This window comes from Hyaena hyaena, unplaced genomic scaffold (genome assembly GCF_003009895.1).
Source record: "Hyaena hyaena isolate Hyena2069 unplaced genomic scaffold, ASM300989v1 scaffold_106, whole genome shotgun sequence".
Taxonomy (NCBI): domain Eukaryota; kingdom Metazoa; phylum Chordata; class Mammalia; order Carnivora; family Hyaenidae; genus Hyaena; species Hyaena hyaena.
Genome location: NW_024080738.1, coordinates 553,226 through 569,870, shown reverse-complemented (window position 1 = coordinate 569,870; position 16,645 = coordinate 553,226). Strand labels below are relative to the sequence as shown.

At 42.1% G+C, this 16,645-nt stretch overlaps 1 protein-coding gene across 1 annotated transcript in view; it reads left to right on the top strand.

Annotated features, from left to right (window-relative positions):
• Positions 1 to 16,645, top strand: part of LOC120234311 (guanylate cyclase soluble subunit beta-2-like) — an 81,854-nt gene that overhangs the window by 4,791 nt on the left and 60,418 nt on the right. Inside the window, exon 2 of the mRNA XM_039236114.1 lies at positions 8,302 to 8,375. The gene's annotated coding sequence lies outside the window, so the exon portion shown is untranslated. The remainder of the gene's footprint in view (positions 1 to 8,301; positions 8,376 to 16,645) is intronic.

Genomic DNA, 16,645 nt, shown 5'->3' with positions numbered 1-16,645 from the left:
CTTCTATAAAATGGTGCTGGGATAATTGGAGATTCACATGTACAGGGATGAAACTGGATCCACATATCACACCACCCAAAAAAATTTACTCAAATGGATTGAAGACTTAAAAAATTTTTTTTTAATGTTTTATTTATTTCTAGGAGAGAGAGACAGCATGAGCAGGGGAGGGTCAGAGAGAGAGGGAGTCACAGACTGAAACAGGCTCCAGGCTCTGAGCTGGCAGTCAGCACAGAGCCCAATGCGGGGCTCGAACCCACGAACCGCGAGATCATGACCTAAGCGAAAGTCGGACGCTTAACTGACTAAGCCACCCAGGCGCCCCTGAAGACTTAAATGTAAGACCTGAAATCATGAAACTCCTAGAAGAAAACATAAGAACAAAGCACCTTGACATGGGTCTTGGTGATAATGCTTTTATATATGACACCTAAAACGCTTAAACATAAGCAACAAAATAAAAAATGAAGAAGAGAAACTAGATCAAACTAAAGATCTTCTGCACAGCAAAGGAAGTCATCAACCAAGTGAAAAGACAACCTACAGGACGGGAAAAATATTTGTGAACTATACATCTGATAAAGGGTTAATATCCAAAATATATAAAGAATTCATACGACTCAATGGGAAAAAAACCCAAACAATCCAATTAAAAAAACGGGCAAAGGATCTGAATAGACATTTGGCCAAAGAAGATGTATAAACGGTCAACAAGCACATGAAAAGATGCTGAACATCACTAAGCAACAGGGAAATGCAAATTAAAACCACAATGAGATATCACCTCATGTCCGTTAGAATGGCTATTATCGAAAAGACGGGGTGATAAATGCTGGTGAGGATGATGCTAATGGGAACCTGTGTGCACTGTTGGTGAGGTTGTACACTGGTACAGCTGCTGTGGGAAACAGTATGGAGAATCCTCAAAAAATTAAAAATAGAACTACCAAATCATCGAGCAATTTCATTTCTTGGAATATATCCAATGAATATGAAAACAATAACTTGAAAAGCTGAACCCCCCTGTTCATAGCAGCATTACTTACAATGGCCATGGAAACAATCTAAGTGTCCATCAATGGATGAGAGGGTAAAGAAGTTGTGGTGCGCGCGCGCACACACACACACACACACACACACACACACACATGCGAACACAATGGAGTATTACTCAGACATTAAAAACAAGGAAATTCTAACGTTTGCAAAAACATGGAAGGACCCAATACGGAATTAAGCTATGTGAAATAGGTCAGACAAAGAAAGACAAATACTGTATGATCTCACATATATGTAAAGTCTTTAAAAAAATCTCATAGGAAAAGAAATCAGACTTGTGATTATCAGAAGTGGAGGCCGGAGGGAGGTAAAACTGGAAGAATGTGGTCAAAAAGTACAAATTCCAGTTATAACTAAGCACTAGGGATGCAATGTACAACATGATGACTGTAGCTAACACAGCTGTGTGGTATATAGGAAAGTTATTAAAGGATTATATCCTGTAAGTTCTCAGCACAAGAAGAAAATCGCTTTCCTTTTTTATTCTTTCTTTTCCTTTTATTGTATCTGAGAAGTGGACATTAGCTGACTGTATTGTGGTGATCATTTCAGACGATAGGTAAATCATATCATCACGCTGTACATCTTAAACTTCTATAGTGACGTATGCCAGTTATTATCCAATAAAACTGCCAAAAAAATTTAAAAAAGGAATCACCTTGTCTTCTGGAATTTTTTTCCTGAAGATTCTTACTGCTAAGTGACCCTGCTGTGGGCATATGCTAAAGTTCCAAATATGAAAATATGCCTGAAAGAAATCTGGCTCTATTTCGCAGCCCTACCTGTAGCCAAATAATCTCTACCTCAACCCATCTTTCAATGAGATATTAGTCCCACCGGGAGGAAATCAAGGCCAACCTCAAGGCAGCACCCGTGGTGTGAGTTAAGGAAAGTGGTGTAGAATCACCCGTCCCAGGGAGCACCCTCTACCTTGGGCTTACAGTGAAATTCCTCCTCTGTCTCTCTGATGCACTCACATCAAAGTTTATCTCTTCTATGTGTCAGTGCCTCTCAGCAAGCCAGGTGAATACTAGCTAATGCCAGTTTCTTCCTCTTGGGCTCACCCAAAGTAAGGCAGCTACACTCCTAGAAATGCAAAAACAAACAAAAATCAGTTGATGGTGATACTTTATCAGAGAAAATCTTCCTCCCACATTCTCTTTCCTTGCCCTCTTGTATTTCTTTCCTCAAACTATACAGATTGGTCTAGTAAACTCCCTATGGTATCTCACCTTCCCCCCTTTTTATGTGCAAAATGAAAATGTGTGTTTCTCATTACACACAAGACACAGACTGTAGACCACAAGAGATGAGAGGTGTCTTATAGGATCTCATTAAGTATCATAGAAGATGTATAAAGGAGCATGCGTTTACAGACATACATATAATTTGGGGAATGAGTGTCTTCAATACGCCAAATGTGGGCTAAAAGTTAAGAAGCCAGATAGAGAGGAGAAAATGCTGTATGATTTAATTTTTATGAAGTTCTGAAGTCCAGGAGCCAGCACAACTAATCTATGGGGATTATCAAAACAGAAATTGGGGGTGATGGGGCTGATTGAGAAAGTATGAGGTATGTGAGGATGGAGATGGTTTATCTTTTTATTTCGGTGACAGTCTGTGAGCTACACAGGTGTAGACACTTGTCAGAGCTCATAGAACTGCACACTGAAGACCTAAAGAAATAGCAGTGAAAAGTGCCCCCCCTCCCCGCCCCCAGAATAACAATGACAGTCAGGGTAGGAGGCCCCTTTTGTCATGGAAGAGAGAAGGGAGTTTCCATATATGGGAAGTTCCTCACCACGCTGCTGATGCAATTGAAAAACATATAAAATGTCAGCCAATTTTCCAGACACTTTCAAAATCCAGAGACGTTTTTCTCCACGCACACACTGCCTATGTCTTTTCAAATGTTTACAGAGTATTTACAAAAAGTAGTCCTTTGGGTGGCGGTTGTAATTAGGAAAACTGGCAGTGAAAATTAACACATACCATAAAAGACAGATAATTGCTTCACTGACATATACAATATTATTATCAAATGGTGTTCACCAAAGAATCCAATTGGTCCATACGAGCTCAGTCTCATTGTTCTAAGAAAGATGGCCCTTTCCTTATTACCCTGACACCGCTCACGAATGATACGCCATATGGTACTTAACATCAGAATCAGAATGAGCTTGTGCTTTTTGTGTGAGATACTGAAATTTATTAGAAAATCAGAAAGCCTAATTTCCACCAAGTTCCTGAGACCTGCCATCTGCTGCGTGAGAAAGAAAATGGAGATTTTTTTTTTTTTAACCATTTACTTATTGTGAAATCTAAGAGTGCTGGCGTGTTTGAAAAAGCAGGGTTGAGGGCTGGGGGTGCAAACGAGAGAGCCAGAGCAAGCCCACTTGGCAGGGGAGAAAGAAGACTGTCAGCTGAATGGTGGCAGAGGCTTGGGAAGCATAATTATGGAAATCACCTATTCCAGAGCCTTTTTTTCTCCTCCTGAGCACATGTTCCTTCCACACAGGAATAGCACAGAGAAAGGCCAGCTTTTGAGAATAAGCAGTCTTCACTTCAGAAAGGAAGAAGAAGGGTCTTAAATAAGTACCCGTCTGTCTATTAGGTCTTACCGTGGAGGGGGTAGTGTGAGGAAGACAGGAGAGGGTGACAGACAAGGGAGCCAAAAAGGCCTAATGGGTGGGGAGGCAAGGAGAGCTTTCGAAGGGGGTGCAGAAAGAGGCGGAGGCAAGATGGGAGAGGCGTCTGAGTGGGGGTGGGGAAGGAGAGCCTACTGAGAAGGGAGAAATCTTTCAACATCATTTGGAATTTGACTGTATGTGTTGGGTGCTGGGGGTACAAAGATGAAGCTGCTTTGTACTTTAAGGAGGGCACGCCAGATGTCCGGCATTCGTTTCAGAGGAACGCCTAGTGCCTGGCATTGTAGGCTCATGAGATGCTGCCATGGCCATGTGTCACATCCACATAGCTGTCCTTCACCTTCTGCAGAGCAGGGCAGTGCAAGCTCAAGGGCTCACCCAACCCCTTGATCTTACTGTATTTATTTTTACTCTTGTTTTTACACCAACGCTGGCGTGTCTGTTGGAACCGCTGTAGGCAACATTCCCTGGACACGGTTGGTGACTGCGTTTCTCACCTCTGATGACAACACTGAGGAAATAGACCTCCTAGGAAATAGGTTACCAGAGCCTGAATGGAGCAGGGCTGGGGAGGAAAGTAAGGCTTTAAGGCACCGGGGAATCTCACGTTATATTATAGAGTCAAGTTCTGGTCAAGGCAGGCCATTTTTGGACCATGTCCAAGGAGGTTTAATTAAAGAAGAACTAAAGAGATCTCTGCAAGGCAGACTTGCAGCAGGATCCCAAGGGCATCCTGAAAGTCAGGGTCAGGGTTCTAAGAATGCTCTGGGGCACAGGGCCCTGTGACCGGCTACCTGAGAACACATCCCCATCTCTGGCTCTGTAGGCCACAGGTGCTCACCATGGTGACACCGCACAGATGACTGTGATCTGTCACATGAAAGGATGAAAGACTTAGTGATAGCTTCCTGGGCTTCAGGAATCCGGGCCTCCCACTTACGCCAAGCTAGGAAAGAATGCGTCATAGAGAATTCGATGCCAACCTCTCTGTGGGGGAATTGAGTGGGAGAGGGAGCCAAGTAAGGTTTTGAATTTGCAGCAAGACTAGGTGGGAAGCAAAAATAAGGTGCGGAGTTCAGCATGATGAGGATGTGCTCACTCTTGGAGCCTTGTCCCCCACGAGGGGAGCAGACTGGTGAGGGCTGCCGCCGCCCCCTGGGGGCTCTGCAGGCCTCCTCTGGCTCCAGGCTCTGGGGGCTCCAAGCTGCCGGCTTGGTGCTGTTGTTGTGTTGGTACCTCTGGGAGATGTTCAAGTTTCAGGCTTAACCCCCAAGGAATTAGTAATGGGGTTATGCACCCCTAGGGGAATCTGGCAGCGGGTCCTATGCTTTAGCTGGTGGGGGCAGCCTTACTGTTTGCTCCCTTGGTGACTGAGGACTCAGCAGTTCGCTCCTTGCCTGAAGGCTCGTGAACAGCTCCTGATTTCCCTGTGGATGCCCAGACACTACAAGACAGGCTTCAGGGGAAGCCAGGGATTCTTCTGAATGACCCAGGGCTGACCGCTAGGTCACGGGCTTGGTGCTCCCCCACAATTGCTGTTGCCTGAAGGCAGCTTCCGCAGTAACATGGTAAGACCCTCTGGGCATCCTCTGTCCTAACTTCCCCTTGGCTTCCATTTGTTGAGCAGCTATTGTTCAAAATGCATATTATCTAAGAAAAATGGCTATCATTTCCTGAGCACTTGCTATGTGTTAAGTGCCTCATATTTATGTTCTCATTTAATCCTTACTACAACCCAGTGAGGAAGGGGTCACTGTCATCCCCATTTTCCAGATGAAACAACTAAGGATGAATGAGATTTGGTGAAGGTCCAGGGTCAGGCAGCTGGTAAAATGTGGAGTTGGCTATCAACCTGGGTAGCTGGAATCGTTACCCTATAACCCTAAAAATCGTACTACAAAAGAGTAAGCACTATCATTTCACTTTAGCTCTTAAGCAGACAGGGCTCAGAGAGGTTAGGTAATTTACCCAAAGCCATGAAGCTGTAAGGCACAGAGACAGAAAGCCATCTGGCTCCAGAGTGCGAGCTATTTCCTATAAGCCATGCCCCCTCTCTGGGCTGAGGCTGTATTATATGATGGGGCTCCATCCCCCAGCCGACAGATGGCGGCCCAGGGAGCTGGATTCGATACAGAACATGCAAAGAGATCTTTACAGGAGAAGCATGTAGCTAAACTTAACATTTTCTGACATTTTTTTTTAAAAAAGGAAATGATTACTTCTTTTGAACACTGATGTTTCTTAAAGGTACCATAGCTACTATCCAAGGAGCTCTCAAAAGATTTGGATGCCGCCAGCCAAGGAGTGTTCCTACAGGCTTGATGATCGAGCTAGTTTAATAATGCTAGTGCCCGAGTGTAAGAGAATTTGGGTGCTATTTGTCATTCTCGCCCATTCGAATCAGGCCCTCAAATGTATATAAGAGCATATCTTAGTGAGAATCCCTGTGATCTGGTGGCGAGAAGCAAACACAAAAGCAAAGTCGTGTGTAGGACCAGCCTATCAGTTGCCTTTTTTTGGTCTCTCCAGGGGCAGAGAAAGCCCCCTGATTGTAGCATTTAGGAGAAAGGCACATTTATAACTAGCAGAGGGTGAGGGGGCTGCTCTCTGACCTAAATGTTCAGAGTCCCCAAAGGACTATCTATGCCACTGGCTTCAGAGACCACTGAATGCCAAAGACCAAGTGCTGGAGCACATGCCCCACTGACCCTAAATTCATTAAAACTTGAGATACATTATCCCGTATGGTTATAACCCACCAGCAGACCTCTGGGTTCCCCCGTGCCTTGGTTTCCTTTGTTCAACACTGGGAGGTTTAGGCAGCAGGCAAGATATTTTCACTGGCCTCCGCACTCTTTTGCAAACATTGCTAGGATAAACAGTTGCTATCTTTGTTAACATTGAATTGATTTTAAATGCCTGGAGGTATTTAAATTTTTTCATGCTTTCAAACTCGATGCTTTAATTCAGTACTTCTTTTTTTTCAATAAGTATTTCTTAAATACCTACTCCGTGCCAGGCACCCTCTTGGTACTTTAGTTGAAATACAGATAAATTATACCTAGACCCTGAGGAATTTATAATTTAGCAAAGAAGAGGGAAAAATAAATGTAAAAATGATGTGTGTGTGTGTGTGTGTGTGTGTGCGTGCGCATGCACATGTATGGGTTAATAGATATGTAGATAGATAAACAGGAAATATATATGTGCACATGTGATATGACATGACATGACATGACATGACATGACATGACATGACATAACATGCCTGTGGTGATGAGGGCACGGAGAGGTCCAGCAGTGATTCTGGGACACAGGGAATGCCAGCCAGTATCTGCTCGGGGAAGAGGAACTGGTTCTAGAGACAAGACAACAATGGAGCCAAGGCACTGAGCAAAAGGGAAGGAAACACTATCAGAGAAGTGCCATCCGTATTTGGGGAGAAGAGAAAGGCATTTTGGGTAAGCCTAAGGTAGCAGTGGTAGGGATAATGGAAACACAAATTTAGAGGCTTCTAGAGACTACGTTGAATGCCAGGCTACAGTGTGGAGTTGTAATGAGTCTCTTGTGGGGACAGGTAGAGCCAGGAAGAGATGGAGTGAAGGGAAAAGACTGAGTTTGGTGTGGTACTTACTGGAAACAGCCAAGTAGGGCATCCATTCTGTTTCCAGAAAGAGCTGTTAGAGCTCAGACCCCTCTCCTTCTTGTTGGCACTGGCCTCTTTCCTTTTAAGAAATCCCCACATATAAACATCCAAACTTATAAGTCTTGAGCCTGATATTTGTGAGAGAGAAGGATTTTTTATTTTATGAAGATTTTTTTTAATGGAGTTCCCTTGAGGTTTTCAAATATAATCCAGTCACCACAGCCCTTAGTTTAGGTGTCCCCATGGTGTGGAGATAGGTGACCTACATAGGCTGCACTGCTCTTCACCAGGCAGAGGTATTTATAAGCCCTTTTTTTATTTAAAAAGTTTTTCCTTACCAGAAGAAGGGAAGAACAAAGATCACAGATTAAGGGGCCAGGTAGAAAACTCTGTTAACCCCATTGTTCTTTCTTTGTTATTGTTTTTTTCTCCCTTTATTTTCTTTCACATTTTATATCTTTGTCCACAAATATACTCATTCCTGGCTTATTTTTATAAAGAAAATTGTCCTTTCACTGCCTTTTTGACATATGATGTGCGTGCGCTTCCTCTTCCCCAAATCTAACCCCCCGCCCCATGCCCCTGTTGCGTTTTTGAACTCTTTGTTCTAACCAAAGGATTCCTTATTTTTAGAGAGGATTACAGGGAACCTCTTTTTTTTTTTTAAATTTAAACCCAGGTTAGTTACCATATACAAGGAACCTCTTCTAATTCTAGTCTGATTTCAAATTTAGCTCCTAGGTTTTCTCTGCGGAAATGACTTTCTTGTAAGTTGAGAGAAAAAGCGTAACTATCAAATAAGTAAACTCAGGAGTAACAGGGGAAAGGTACAATTAATTTCCTCCAGAAGATGCCTTTACACTTGTCCTAAAAGACACTGTTCAGATGTCTATGACTGCGAATTTCATGCTTCATTATCTCTATTTTCCCTCTCGTTTTGTGTTCTAGTATGGATTTATCAACACCTGTCTTCAATCTCTTGTGATAGAGAAATTTGGTGAAGAGACCTGGGAAAAATTGAAGTAAGTATATTAAAGAAAGGACAGAGAACCCCTGGGGATAAGCCTCCAGTGTTCTGAAGGTCATGGGTTTTTACTAACCTTTTGATTAAGACAGTTGTTACTAGGGTCATCAATTCAAGCACCTCAAACATACCAACTAGGTACAGGAAAAATCTGCTATACCATATCTACCATTAAGGAAGGTATCAGTCTTAGTTACTAAACCCATCTTTAAATCAGGGTCCCCATGTGAATAATTATTCTACTTTTAATTTCATGAATGAATTCTTATTTCTTCCTTTTGATCATGGAAGAGAAAGCAACTACGTTAATTCCACTGCACATAAATGGGGCTGTTGAAATCCCGCAGAAGAGGGGTAACCCTTTTGAGTTTAGTGAGAATCCCTGGATACGGATTCTTCAGTTACCTGTTAAAGTTTTTCCTCTCTGCCTCCACCCAGCAAACGCTGAACACGGTTAATTACATCTCCACGTGGTCTCCTGTCTGACTCCTGTAAACTTGTACTATCCATCTGCCTTCCTGAAGGCTCCCAGCCTTAAAATGTTAGAGGATTGGGCTGAAGGGTCTCCTAGATCTCCTGGTTTTGTGAAAAGGGAAGAGTAAAAAAGTATGGAAAAATGATTGGCTTCCTTAATTAATCAATGGCATGCAAATTGAAACAATTTGGCATTGCTTTGTCTATTAAATCTACAAAATGCTGAAATGATAATGACCAATCCTGGTTAAGATGCTGCAAAATGGGTAATTGCTGATGGCAATGCGAGTCAGTGCAGGCTTTTTGGAAAGCGATTTGACAACATGTGCCAGAAGCTGGGGAAATGATGAAATCTTTTAAAGCAGTAATTTCATTCTTGAGAATTTGCTCTTGAGAATCTAGTCCCTTAGAAATAAACATATCTACACACACACACACAGATGTAACACAGCCCTATATTTATAAATAATAAAAGAAAACATATCTTTAGCTTTCAAAAACAAATCAACAGACAAATGGAATAACAAGAAATATGCATCATTATATGTGATGCTTGCAAAGATTATGAAGCAACTTGTAAAATATTATAATATTGTCAAAAAGACAAAAAAACAAAACAACCACAACACAAAAGAAAAAACCCCACAAGACACAAACTTCCATAGTTACTAGATAAATCACAAAAATGAAGAAAAAAGAGAAAGACCATACAAGTAATGGACAGTAATTGAACTAGAAAAATGACGTGTTGGATGACTTTTTTGCCTAATATCTGTTTCCCAAATTTTCTATATATTTTCATTGCTTTTGTAATGTCCAAACAGCTTGAAATGCTTAGTGCAAACTTTCCCTCACCCCTTCCTATTTCCATTTTACAAATAAAATAATTAGAGCCAAGGGTGCAGGGCACTTGCAAGCATGGGGCTAAATTAGAAGGAACCAGGCAGGCCCGGAGCCCTGGACCCCCACTGCACGCCAATCACAGCAGCCAACTGCTGACGCATAAAGCGCCAGACCCTCTTCTGGAAAGGAAGCCCCACGCCATTTCTACAGTATCTCTGGGGTAATTTTCTTAAAGCACCACAAGTTTGGGTGGGATCATGGATCTCTGGCTCCTAAAGGCCAAGAATACTCATGTCCAAACATTTCAAGGAGTGCTGAGTAATTATGATCAGAGAAAACTTGGCCTGGTGGGTGCTTGAGAGATCATCTGGACCGGATCTTCTCATTATAGAGATGAGAAAACTGCGGCCCAGAGAGGTTAAGTGACTTGCTGAAGAGTGCACAGCAAGCAGGCAATAAGGCCAGGATGCAATGTCAGTATCTTAAAGTGTTCCTTTTCAATCCCGTAAGCCACCCTGAGGAGAGAAGCATTTGAAGACTCTGAGACTGTCTTTTTAAACTGCAATTCTATTGCATAGAGTAAAGTCAGCAAGAAAAGGAGGGAAATAATAGTCTTATTTTAGGCACTTACTTTGGGCCAGGCCCCTTCCATAAGGATCTTATTAAAGCTCAAGAAGAACATAGCATGGCAGGTTATTGTCTCTGCAAAAAAAAACCACTGGAGGATTAAATAATGAAGTCAGCCATTTTGCCTGGGTGATTTTAATAATCTATAGAAATATATATCTATATATATATATATCTGGAACATAGGAACTGGGTGCGAAAGGCCCATGTCAGATGGGAAACTGGGACCGTTTGCTCTGCCACAGAGCAGGTCAGCCTGCCTGAGGGCCAGCTGCCCTTACCAGGGTGTGGTCAGTTTTAGGAGGAGGAAAAGGAATGAAGATGTGGGAAGGGAAGTCAGGCCATTGGGTGGACACTGACATGGACTGGGAACCAACTTGGGAAAGATGGTACATGTACTGTGAGAAGTCACCAGATATGGCTGCAGGAACCTAGGAAGTCACAGTTGGTGTCAGCAGGGGCTCTGGAGCTACTGCACTTGGGGATGAAGCTCAAGTACAGTCCATGGGACACTGGGCAAGTCACTTAACCACTCTGTGACCCAGGTGTTTCATTATAAAACAATGACAATGGAAGTAGCATGGGGTGGTTGTAAGAATTAAATGAGATAATACCAACAAGACACTTAGAAAAAATGCCTGATCCATGGTAAGCACTCAACAAATGTGAGGTTAGTGAAGGTGGTGATTATCGTTCACTATTTTCAAGATGCTGGTCCTCAGGCAGGCTGGGGAGGGGTGGAGGGGCAGTAAGGTGTGCATCCCACCGGAATGAAGTTCTGGCTCTGCTGCTTGGAGCTGTGTGTCCTAGAGCAGGTCATGTCACCTCTCTGAAGCTGCTTTGTCATTGATTAAAGGGGGGTGAGGCACTCATCTTCCAAGGCCAAAGAAAGGATTGAGTGGATACTCAGTAAGCCTTGTTTCCGCTCCAATATGCAGGAGTCACATTAGGATTAGACTACATTCAACATTAATAGGCAGTACTCCATGGCAGGTCAGATAACTACACCTTCCATCTTGAAGAGAGGATGTTCCTCTAAGTTGTTCTCGTTGCCCAGAGAAGGAGACTTGATATTAGCATCACTTGGTGGATGTCATTGCCACTGTTCCTTTTTTCGACTGGTCCTCCCAAAACCCAGTATAGGCATTGCCCAGCCCTGTCTTGAGAACCCCCATAAATACTAGTGACCAGCTTATAAGGCAGAGGGAAGGGAATTGACTTTTGTTGATTGATTTTTGATTCATGATGCTTGTACCATCTGAACTCCTGGTTAGAATGTTTAGCCTTAGCTTAGTAGGTAGCCCAAGAGTCTGTCCTGCCCAGGAGAAAGGCCAGGGCTCTGGAAATAACCAGACATAGCTGGAGCATTTAGACCTGAGTGGAGGTAAAACAGCAAATGTGTTCCACACTGTTTATGGAAGGCCTCTTGCGCTCCCCAATGTCACTGAGATGAAGCATGACCAGCTACTAGAACCTGGATCGGCTAAGATATTCAAAGTATCTTTGCAAAGTCAGGAAAAAAAAAACAACCCAGCTTTTCATGTGTAAGTAGATAGAAGTGGTTTCTTCCTTTTTGGATCCTTGGGTCTCCACCGAGAAGAATAGGACATTTCCTCCTCCTGCCCCTGAGGAACATTTCTTATGGCATGTTCAAACAATCAGCAAGTCCTGGAATCTGAAGGGACTCCAAGATGACAGGACACAGAAGGAGGGATGCAAAAGACTACAAGAGAGTCAGAGAAATATGTCCAGGAACAGAGACCCCAGAGAGGCCATACCTGGAGTCTGTACAGCTAGGCTTTACATCTTTTAATCTTGAAGTACCAACCCTCTGCTTAATTGAGTCTCAGAGGATATATTTGCATATATGGCACTAGACACCTATGTGATCACATTGGGAATGCGTCTTTAAACCCAAAGCAAAAGCTATCTAACAAGCTTAACCAGCAATGGAAATTGCATCATATTAGAACTCATTAAAAAAAAAACGATAGTGCAGAAAACTCAACTTACATAATGCAAATTAAGGCAAGATTATTTGCTGTGCAAAAGGATTTGCTTCAGGCTACATTTAAATAACAAGTTCCCTGGTGCTTTTAAAATAGAATTTTAGCTGAAAAAGAAAAATCCATCAATTCCTACATAAATTTTAAGAAGGAATGATTAGGTAAAATGAAGTATGTCTCCAGACTTTATGACATAAATTGTATTTTATATGATATAATCAGAAACAGATGTTTCTCCTCCTTTGCCTTCATTGTTTATTTCTCTCTCATATAACCTAGATTTATAGATTTCTAATTACGAACGACTCTTTTATAACCTTCTGGCTAAATCTTTATCAAACTTAACAATGAGAAGCAGCTAAGAGGTTGGGAAGAGTAAGGCCTCTGGAGTCAGATCAACGTTTACATTTTGCCTGTATCATTTACTAGCTGTTTGACATAGGCAAGTTTATTTATTCAAGTATTTGTTTAGCTCCTAGTATGCGCCAAACTGAATTCCTGGCACTGGGGACAGTGATGAATGGAACAGATGAAGGCTCTGTTCTTTGGGAATGTGTATTCCAGCATGGGGCTGGAGGCAGACAATATGCAAGCATCATAATAAGTGCTGTAAAAATATATGGTACTTCTTAGTGACCGGGGATAGAAGATGCCAGTTTCCTTGAGGTGGTGAGAAAAGGCCTCTCTACAAAGTGATATCTGAGTTGAAAGGCAGGAAGGAAGCCAGCTTTGAGTTAGGGAGGTATGTGTGTTCTAGGCAGAAAGAACAGCAAATGCAAAGGTCCTGAGGTAGGTCTGGGTTTGGTAAATTGGAGACCTGAGAAAAACTCACTGTGACTGGAGTATCATGACTGAGAGTCTGGTAGGAGATGGAAGTGGAGACATGGTTAAGGATCAGAATATACATGTGGTTAAAGAGGGAAAGGGGTGGGAATTTTATTCTGACTGCAATGGGTTACTGAGGTCTTTGGGTCTTGGTGCCCTCACTTCTGAAGGAGATAATAATGGTACTCACTTACCCCCTTGTGAAGACTGAGAGGACTGACATAGAGAAGAGTTGGGAACTCAGTCCAGGACTTTGCTTGCAGAGATCAGCAATTCATTCTGTGGGCTAAAGTTTAATGAAGTTAGTCAGTTAGGAGCCAGAGGGTAGAGTTAGTAGGATTCACAGAGCTCAACTGTGGAAAGCACAGAGAGACCACAGAGGAAATAGAAGGTCAGTGGCCTTTCTACAGCTCATGTATCTTTTTATATTTACTCTATTTTCCTGTCTCTCTCCGCACATCTCTTACTTTTTCTCCCGATTTTTATATGCCCTTTCAATTCAAGAGGTTGATAGACTCAGTTTCTCAGTATCTCAACTCAAGACACCCGAGGCAGAGGATTTGATGGGCTGACTGGTCAGGAGCCCATACCTGGCCCAATCAGGTGGACATGAGAAGGTAGGATCCCTTTGAAGAGGTTCTGGATAGAGCCAGCATGAATGGCATATTCTCTCCATTGTAGAAACAAGTGCGTGGGGGAAGGGATGGATGTATGGATGATTTATGAGGAATAAATAAATGCTTAGATGGGTGGATGATTATCAAGTCAAAACTAGGAGAGATGTGGATGGGGCTACAGGGCTTCTCTCTGTGTTGTAGGTTCTTTTTTTAAAATTTAAATCTAACTTAACATATAGTGTAATAATGATTTCAGGAATACAATTTAGTGATTCATCGCTTACAAATAACACCCAGTACTCATCCAAGCAAGTGCTCTCTTTATTGCCCATCCCTCTGTTTGTTCTCTGTACTTAAGAGCCTCATAGATTGTCTCCCTCTCTGTTTTCATATTATTTTCACTTCTCTTCCCTTATGCTCATCTGTTTTGTTCCTTGAGGTCCTCATATGAGTGAAGTCATACGATATTTGTCTTCCTCTGACTGACTTATTTTGCTTAGCGTCATACCCTCTAGTTCCATCCACGTTGTTGCAAATGGCAAGACAGCGTTCTTTTTGATCGCTGAGTAATACTCCATTGTATATGTATACCAGATCTTCTTTACGTATTCATCAGTCGATGGACATTTGGGCTCTTTCCATACTTTGGCCATTGTTGATAATGCTGTTATAGACATTGGGGTGCATGTGCCCCTTTGAAACAGCACACCTGTATCCTTTGGATAAATACCTAGTAGTGCAATTGCTGGATCATAGAGCAGTTCTATTTTTAATTTTTTGAGGAACCCGCATACTGTTTTCCAGAGTGGCTGCACCGGTTCGCATTCCCACCAGCAGTGCAAAAGAGATGGTTTTTCTCCACATCCTCGCCAACATCTGTTGTTGCCTGAGTTGTTAATGTTAGCCATTCTGACACGTGTGAGGTGCTATCTCATTGTGGTTTTGATTTGTATTTCCCTGATGATGAGGGACGTTGAGCATCTTTTCATGTGTCGGGTGGCCATCTGGATGTCTTCTTTGGAGAAGTGTCTATTCATGTCTTTTGCCCTTTTCTTCACTGGATTATTTGTTTTTTGGGTGGTGAGTTTGATAAGGTCTTTATAGATTTGGGGTACTAACCCTTTATCTGATATGTCATTTGCAAACACCTTCCCCCATCCTGTCGGTTGCCTTTTAGTTTTGCTGATTGTTTCCTTCACTGTGCAGAAGTTTTTATCTTGATGAGGTTCCAACAGCTCGTTTTTGCTTTTGCTTCCCTTGCCTCTGGAGATGTGTTGAGTAAGAACTTGCTGAGGTCAAAGAGGTTTTTGCCTGCTTTCTCCCCTAGGCTTTTGATGGCTTCCTCTCTTACATTTAGATATTTCATTCATCTTGAGTTTATTTTTGTATGGTGTAAGAAAGTGGTCTGGGTTCATTTTTCTGCACGTCACTATCCAGTTTTCTCAGCACCATTTCCTGAAGAGACTGTCTTTATTCCGTTGGATATTCTTTCCTGCTTTGTCAGAGATTAGTTAGCCATACTTTTATGGGTCCATTTCTGGGTTCTCTATTCTGTTCCATTGATCTGAGCATCTGTTTTTGTGCCAGTTCCATACTGTCCTGATGATTACAGCTTTGTGGTACAGCTTCAAGTCCGGGATTGTGATGCCCCCAGCTTTGGTTCTGTTTTGCAAGATTGCTTTGGTTATTTGGGGTCTTTTCTGGTTCCATACACATTTCAGGATTGTTTGATCTACCTCTGTGAAGAATGCTATTTTGATAGGGATTGCTATATTTGTAATTTTATATTCTTTTTATTTTGTATTATTTTTTAAAGGATGATCTCCAACTTACATAAACTTCAGGCCTTATAATATCTGTTTCTACTCCTGCTAAATTTACCTTCCAATTTTTCCTACTAAAGAAAAATGTTTTCAAGTTTTACTTTTGATGGCCGTTATTAGAAAATCAATTTCTGTTTTATATATGTAATAATATGACTGTATTAAATACTTTTTAAATGTTCTAAGCTCTTGAATATTCTGATATCTTTTGAGAAGTAAGTCCCCCGACTGAGACATACTAACCAAATTGATTTTTCAAGGCCCTTGTGATTCTGATGACATGATTTTAGGCAGCCAGATAAATCAGCAAACACACTCATGGCCAGGAATGAACTGAGAGTGGGGAGACAGACAACATTCCTCAATTAAAGTTAAAACATAGAAACTGTCTGCTTTCAGCTACTTTTTAACCAAACCTTTTTTATGGGAAAAGCAGAGAAGATGGAGGGAGTGGGTGAGGCTTATTGAGTCTATGGGATGGAGGTGGTTTAACAGAAGGGGTGTGAACAGAAGCCCTCCTGATTATTTGTGGCTTGAACTGTTTTTCCGTGCATTTGAAAGTATCTGTTTGTTTTTAAGTGTTTATTTATCTTAAGATAGGAGGAAGAGGCAAGAGAGGGAGAGAGAGAATCCCAAGCAGCCTCTGCGCTGTCAGCACTGAGCCTGATGTGGGGCTCAAACTCATGAACTTGAGGTCATGACCTGAGCCAAAATCAAGTCAGACACTCAACCAACTGAGCCACCCAGGCACCTCTGAAAGGGTGTTTTTTAAGATGTTAGAATGTCAGGGGCTTTTCTTATTTAGTAAGAACAAGATCCCAAAAACGTAGAGGCAGGGGTCCTTAAACACTGTAGGTCATAGAGCTCTTAAGGATTCTGATGAATACCATGTACCCTTTTCCCAGAAAATACAGGTAGACACATGTACGCTTTTTCAAAGATGATTTCAAATGTTCTCAGACCTTCTCAAGCTCATCCATGAACCTCAAGTTAAGAACTCACAACACATCCTCTCAATATATGCAGAAAAGACATTTAACAAGTACAGCATCC